Source organism: Balaenoptera ricei, chromosome 11, assembly GCF_028023285.1.
Source record: "Balaenoptera ricei isolate mBalRic1 chromosome 11, mBalRic1.hap2, whole genome shotgun sequence".
NCBI lineage: Eukaryota > Metazoa > Chordata > Mammalia > Artiodactyla > Balaenopteridae > Balaenoptera > Balaenoptera ricei.
The window spans coordinates 41,557,538-41,565,248 of record NC_082649.1 but is presented as its reverse complement, the minus strand read 5'-3'; positions in this window follow the sequence as shown (position 1 = coordinate 41,565,248).

The window sequence follows — 7,711 nt, the reverse complement described above, 5'->3', positions numbered from 1 at the left end:
ATCTCACAAGGACAATTCTCAAAACATAATGAAGAATAATATGCACTAACTTTAATAATTACATCTGAGGAGGGAAAAGAAAGGTGGAACTGAAGTCAGGTGTGTAAGTATGATTCTTTGTGTTTTCTGTGTGTTAGAAATGTTTAATACTAATTATAACAATGTAAAATGTACTCAGGTCCCTCATGCTGCCAATTATAGAATACCACTCTTCTGATCAAACTTCTTATTCTCATAATCCATATACAGGTAATAGAATAAGTTTTAATGAATTCTGTCTAGTTCTAACAGAATCAGGTATTATTAATTATGTCTGGTTCTTTGAGCAAGTAACAACTGATTTTGTTCCTATGATTAGCATTTCTTAAAATCAATTAGTTTGCCAATCTTTTTATGATCTTTTATTTTATTTTAATTGTTAAATATTTAAACACTAAAGAACATTCATTGCCCAAACACCAGCTTTATTAAATCTTAATATTTTGCCTTACTTGTTTCAAATCTTTTTTAAGAAATCAATGACTGTATATTTTGGAAACTAATCCCTTGTCGGTTGCATCATTTGCAGATATTTTCTCCCATTTGTAAATGATGCAACCGACAAGGGATTATTTTCCAAAATATACAAATAGCTCATACAGCTCAATATCAAAAAAACAAACAACCCAATCAAAAAATGGGCAGAAGATCTAAATAGACATTTCTCCAAAGAAGACATACAGATGGCCAACAGGCACATGAAAAAATGCTCAACATCGCTAATTATTAGAGAAATGCAAATCAAAACTACAACGAGGTGGGACTTCCCTTGCAGTCCAGTGGTTAAGACTCCACGCTTCCACTGCAGGGGGCGCGGGTTCGATCCCTGGTCAGGGAACTAAGATCCCACATGCCGTGTTGAGCTGCCAAAAAAAAAAAAAAAAACCTACAATGAGGTATCACCTCACACTGGTCAGAATGGCCATCAACAAAAAGTCTACAAATAATAAATGCTGAAGAGGATGTGGAGAAAAGGAAACCCTACTACACTGTTGGTGGAAATGTAATTTGGTACAACCGTTATAGAGAACAGTATGGAGGTTCCTTAAAAAACTAAAAGTACAGTTACCATATGATCCTGCAATCCACTCCTGGGCATATATCCAGAGAAAACTCTAATTCGAAAAAATATCGTACATGCACCCCAATGTTCACTGCAGCACTGTTTACAATAGCCAAGACATGGAAGCAACCTAATGTCCATCGGCAGATGAATGGATAAAGAAGATGTGATATAGATAGATAGATACAGATATGTATACATAGCTATATATATCTATATACACACACAGTGGAATATTTTATACACACACACACAAACACACAATGGAATATTACTCAGCCATAAAAAAAGAATGAAATAATGCCATTTGCAGCAACATGGATGACCTAGAGACTATCATACTAAGTAAAGTAAGCCGATAGAGAAAGATAAATATCATGATATTGCTTATATGTGGAATCTTTAAAAAAAAAATACAAATGAACTTATTTCCAAAACAGAAAGAGACTCACAGACATAGAAAGGAAATTTATGGTTACCAAAGGGGAAAGAGGTGTGGGAGGAGGGATTAATTAGGAGGTTGGGATTAACATATACACACTACTAGATATAAAATAGATAACCAGCAAAGACCTACTGTATAGCACAGGGAACTATACTCAATATTTTGTAATAACCTATAAGGGAAGAGAATCTGAAGAAGAATATAGCTAGATAGCTAGATAGATAGATAGATTATATATATATATGAAACTGAATTGCTATGCTGTATACCTGAAACTAACACAATATTGTAAATCAACTATACTTCAATAAAAAAATTTTTTTAACTTAAAAAAATGTTTAAATGTATATATGCACCTACCTTAGGAATAGGATTCAGCAGAACTACGCCTGATTTCTTAGTGATGACCTGTTTTGTTGTATAGTGATGGTCTATAAGTTGAGGGATATTTGAAAACCCAGTGCCTTCAAATTGATACATATTCTGGAGAAAGAATAATAAAGTAGAAAAAACATGAAGACATTGCTTCAGCAACACTACATTCATCAATAAATTAAGTTCCATTTAAGAAAAACTATGGTTGCACCACAATGTGAAGAAGCTTAACACTACTAAACTATACACTTAAAAATGGTTAAGATGGTAAAAATAAAAATAAGTAAATAGAATTCCAATATGCTAAAAATATTTACCTTTGCATTAAGAAGTTAATTTTCATAATGACTAAATATAATTCAAATTGTTAAAAGAGAAAAAAATAAGAAATAGAAAACCTTACAAACCTGGAATGCATTTTGCTAAAACGATAACCAAAGGAAATAAAGCACTGGATACATTTAAGTTAAGGAACAAGAAATATGTGTACATTTGTTTGCATATATGTTCCATTTGATAAATTTTTCAAGATCAAAAATAATTTTGAGGAAGTATGTCCAATATAGTAATAAATATTTTAAGAATAAAAAAAGAAAATAATAAAGATAGGTAAATGTAAGTGTAGGTCTTAAATTAAAGGCAACCACCAAAGAACAGAATCAGTATGTATATTTTTCAGTCCAGCAGAAAACAAAATCAGTTTATCAAATGGAAAGCAGAAAAAGGGAAGAAACAATGTACAAAAATACAAAATGTGAAATGAGTTGCAAAATAAGTCTTACTATGTCAACAGTCACCAGTCAGAAAGACAGAGGCTCTCATAATGGAGGAAATAAAAAGACCAAACCATGTGTTATTCACAACAAATACTCCTAAAGCAAGAAGACAAATAAAGGTTGAAATTAAAAGGAGGAAAAAGATTAACCAGGTGGCAAATATGACCCAAAAGAAAATTGGGGAATAATCTCAATGCACAATAAATAAAATTTAAGTTTTAATAAAAGGGCATAAAGGACAAAAGAAAATGTGTTTATATTAAAAAGAAACAGTAGAGGGACTTCCATGGTGGCGCAGTGGTTAAGAATCTGCCTGCCAATGCAGGGGACATGGGTTCAAGCCCTGCTCCGGGAAGATCCCACGTGCCGCGGAGCAACTAAGCCTGTGTGCCACAACTACTGAGCCTGCGCTCTAGAGCCCGCAAGCCACAACTACTGAGCCCATGTGCCACAACTACTGAAGCCCGCATACCTAGAGCCCGTGGTCCGCAACAAGAGAAGCCACCGCAATGAGAAGTCCACACACCGCAAGGAAGAGTAGCCCCCACTCTCCGCAACTAGAGATAGCCCGCGAGCAGCAACGAAGACCCAAAGCAGCCAAAAACTAAATTAATTTTTAAAAAAAGAAACAATAGAGCAAGAAGATGAGTATCAGAAATATATATAAAATTGAAACTTCAGCCTCACAATTTATAAAGCAACAACTAAAGAAAACTACAGTTAGAAGTTGTGTTTTTTGGGGGGAACCTCCCTGGCAGTCCAGTGGTTAAGACTGCATTGGAGGCATGGGTTCAATCCCTGGTCAGGGAACTAAGATCCCACAAGCCAAGGCTCACGGCCAAAAAGAAAAAAAGAAGTTGTGTGTTTTTAAAAATTGCAGTTGGAGATTTTAACAAAACCCTCTCAAAATATGGAAGAGAGAAAAATAAAAAGAGGTCTTGAATAGCAGAACAATCAAATTATTCAGGCCCCAACAAATAAGAAACTGAAGAACTCTTCCAGATTAAAAATGACTAAAGAGATAAGACAACTTGGGAATTCCCTGACTCTGCTTTCACTGCTGGGGACATAGGTTCAATCCCTGGTTGGGGAACTAAGATCTCCACAAGCTGTGTGGCCAAATAAATAAATAAATTTTTTTTTAAAAAGGAGATAAGACAACTTACTGAAATGCATGATTCCAGATTTCAGGGCAGAAGGTTGGGGATTGGAGACTACAAGAATCTTTATTGGGAAAATTAGTGAAATTTGAATATGTACTGTGGATTAAATAATAGTATTACAACAAAGTTAAATTTTGTGAATATTATAATTCTCCTGTGTTTATATAAAAGAATATCCTTGCTCTTAGGAAATACACTGAAATATTTAGCAGTAAAGGGGCATATGTGTTTCAACTTACTCTAAGATGATTAGGAAAAAACATTAGAGAGAGGGACAGAAATAGAGAAAAAGAAAGCAAATATGGAAAAATGTTTAAAACTGTTGAATCTGGACAAAGTGTACACAGGAATTCTTTGTACTATTCTTATAACTTTTCTGTAAGTTTGAAATTATTTCAAAATAAAAAGCTTACATTTTTCATAAATAACATTCAACTTAAAATAAAAAGTATAAAGAATAATTCAAACTGAATAGAAATTAAATCAGTACATGTCAAAATGTGTTAGATATAACTAAAGCAGAACTTAGAGGAAATTTTTTACCTTTAACTATACTTATCAGGAAACTAAAAAAAAAAAAAGATGTGAAAGTGAGCCATGAAATGTGAGCTAAGCATTCAACTCAAAAGTTAAGTAAAGATGAACAGAACAAACCCAAAGAAAGAAGGAAGGACATGATAATGATAAGGATAGAGATCAATGAAATAGAGAACTGAAAGCAATAAAAGCACTAATGAAAACAAAAGCTGACCTTTGAAAATATACATATGTACGTTGTTCCAGAAAAAAAGAATGAAGAACAAAATCTGCCCAGCTCATTGTATAGAGGAATTTTTATTGCAAAAATAAATAAGGAAATATAAAAAAAGCAAATTTTATGTCCATACTTTATAAAAGTAAATATAACACCCTAAGTAAAATATTAACTAAATAAAACCAACTGTTAATATATAACTATAGGATGATCAAATAGGATTTATCCAAAGAATGCAAAGATGTTTCACATCAAAAAATCTCTCAATATAATTCACTATATTAGAAGATTAAGAGGGAAAATATATATGATGAAATAAATCAATGCTGGAAAACTATATTTTTAATTTTAATTTTAAGTACAACTAAAACCCCCAGGCATTATATATATAAGACAAACATAAGAAGACTCTGAAAGGTAGAGATAAGAAGGCAGACCATCTAGGATGCCAGGACCTGAGGAATGGCCACCCCATGCAAGGGAAGATACAACCAGAAGGCAGACATCTGCAAGCCAGGAAAAGAGTTTTTACCAGAAACCAATCATGCTGGCACCCTGATCTCAGACTACCAGCCTCCTGAACTGTGAGAAAATTAATTTCTGTTGTTTAAACACCCAATCTATGGTATTTTGTTATAGCGTCTCAAGTAGACAAATACACATACCAATAATTACATTAAATGTAAATAGTCTAAATACATCAATTAAAAGAGATTGGAAGAGTTGATTTTTAAAAGGTGAACCAAAGATATGCTAACTACAAGAAACTCAGTTCAAATACAGTCATACTTCATTTTATTGCACTTCAATTTATTGCACTTTGCAGATTTTTTTTTTTACTAATTCAAGGTTTGTGGCAACCTTGCATCGAGCAAGTCTATCAGCACCATTTTTCCAACAGCATTATTTTTAAACTAAGGTATGTACATTGTTCTGTTAGACATAATGTTATTGTACACTTAATAGACTACAGTACTGTATAAATATAAATTTACATTCAATGGGAACCAAAAAAATTATGGACTCACTTTATTGCAGTGGTCTAGAACCGAACCCACAATATCTCTGATGTATGCCAGTATAACAATACAGGTAGGTTAAAAGTAATATAGGCAGGGACTTCCCTGGTGGTCCTGTGGTTAAGACTCCATGCTTCAAATGCAGGGGACGCAGGTTTGATCCCAGGTTGGGGAACTAGGATCCCACATGCCATGTGGTGTGGCCAAAAAATTTTTAAATAAATAAAATTAACAAAATTCGAATTGATATATTTTTTAAAAAGTAATATTTGCAAATCATGTATCTGATAAGGGATTAATATCCAGAATCTTTTTTTTTTTTAACTTACGTGACACATGTGGGGTGTCTGGTTTATTCAAACAGTCAGAGTTCCCACCAAGGAACAGAAACTGACTAGCTGGGAGCTGTGGGGCCGAACAGGGCAGGGATGTCCAGGTATCAGAAAATAAAAGGAGCTCAGCTGAGCAGCCAGAGCCACATTAGGGCCAGGCCGAGACTCATGGAGCTCAGCCCCATTCATGGCCTCAGCAATATCCAGAATCTATTTTTAAAATTACTACAACTCAACAACAACAAATAAAACCACAAAAAAAACAATTGAAAAATGGGCAAAGGACTTGAATAGACACGTCTCTAAAGATGAAATACAAATGGCCCACAAGCCTGCAAAAAGATGTTCAACCTCACTACTCATCAGAGAAGTGCAAATCAAAACCACAATGAAATATCACCATTAGGATGGCTACAATTATAAAAAAAAAAAGCAGGGACTTGAACAGATATTTGCACACCCATGTTCATAGCAGCACTATATACAAGTATATGTACTTGACTATATATAGTCAAGAGGTGGAAGCAACACAAACGTCCATCAGTGGATGAATGGATAAACAGTATGTTGTATACACATACAATGGGAAATTATTCAGCTTTCAAAAAGGAAGGAAATCCTATCATGTGACAACATGGATGAACTTTAAGAACTTTATGCTAAGTGAAATAAGCCAGTCACGAAAAGACAAATACTGTATGATTATACTTATATGAGGTACCTAAAGCAGTCAAATTCAGTAAAACATAAAGAAGCACAGTGGTTACCAGGGGCTGGGGAGAGAGGGACATGGGGAATTGCTGTTTAATATGTACAAAGTTTCAGTTTTGCAAGATGAAGAAATTTTAGCGATTTGTTGAACAAATATGCAACAAGTGAACATGCTTAACACTGAAATGTATACTTAAAAATGGTTAAAACGGTCAATTTTATGTTAAATGTTTTTTAACCACAATTTTTAAAAATTGGTTACATTTCTCTGTACCAAAAATAACTGAATTGAAAATAAAATTACAATAAGATACCAATCACAATTGCAACAAAAGCTCTAAAATGTCCAAGAGTTAACCCATCATACCCAGATCACTGTGAAAAAGTGAATTTTAAAGAACATAATAAGTTCCATGGTGGCCTAGTGGTTAGGACTTGGCGCTTTCACTGCCATGGCCCAGGTTCAATCCCTGGTCAGGGAACTAAGATCCTGCAAGCTGCGTGGCGTGGTGGGAGTGGGGACATAATGAAGAGCAAATAAGTCATTTGAATAAATAAGGACATACCCTCTGCTTTTGCATGGGATGACTTGATCATAAAAAGAAATCAATTATCCCCATGTTGCTCTATATATTCAGTATAACCTCAATCAAAATTCTACTTTCATTTTGAGAACTCTATAAACTTACTGTAAACTATGTAGGGAAAAAAAAAGAAAGATTCAGAAAGAGTTACAGAAACTTGGGGCAGGGAGGGGTGGAGAGGGAGAGTGTTCTCCCAGGTCCCCCAGCAGGAAAGTACAAACTTGGTCTTCTCTTGCAACTGAGGTCTTGTCCAAGGCCAAAAAAAGCCCGAGTTTTGCATCTTTCTCCCCCTCACCGTACCCCCAACCTTGGCTTCTTTCCTTCATATTGTAAAGACTGTCCTCCCTCTGCCTTTCAGTCCCACTCTCTGCACTTCTCCACTGCCCCAGGCGCTAACCTATATGACATCACAGGCTCCCTGCTCCCTGGCTTTCTCTTGCTTTTAGCCTT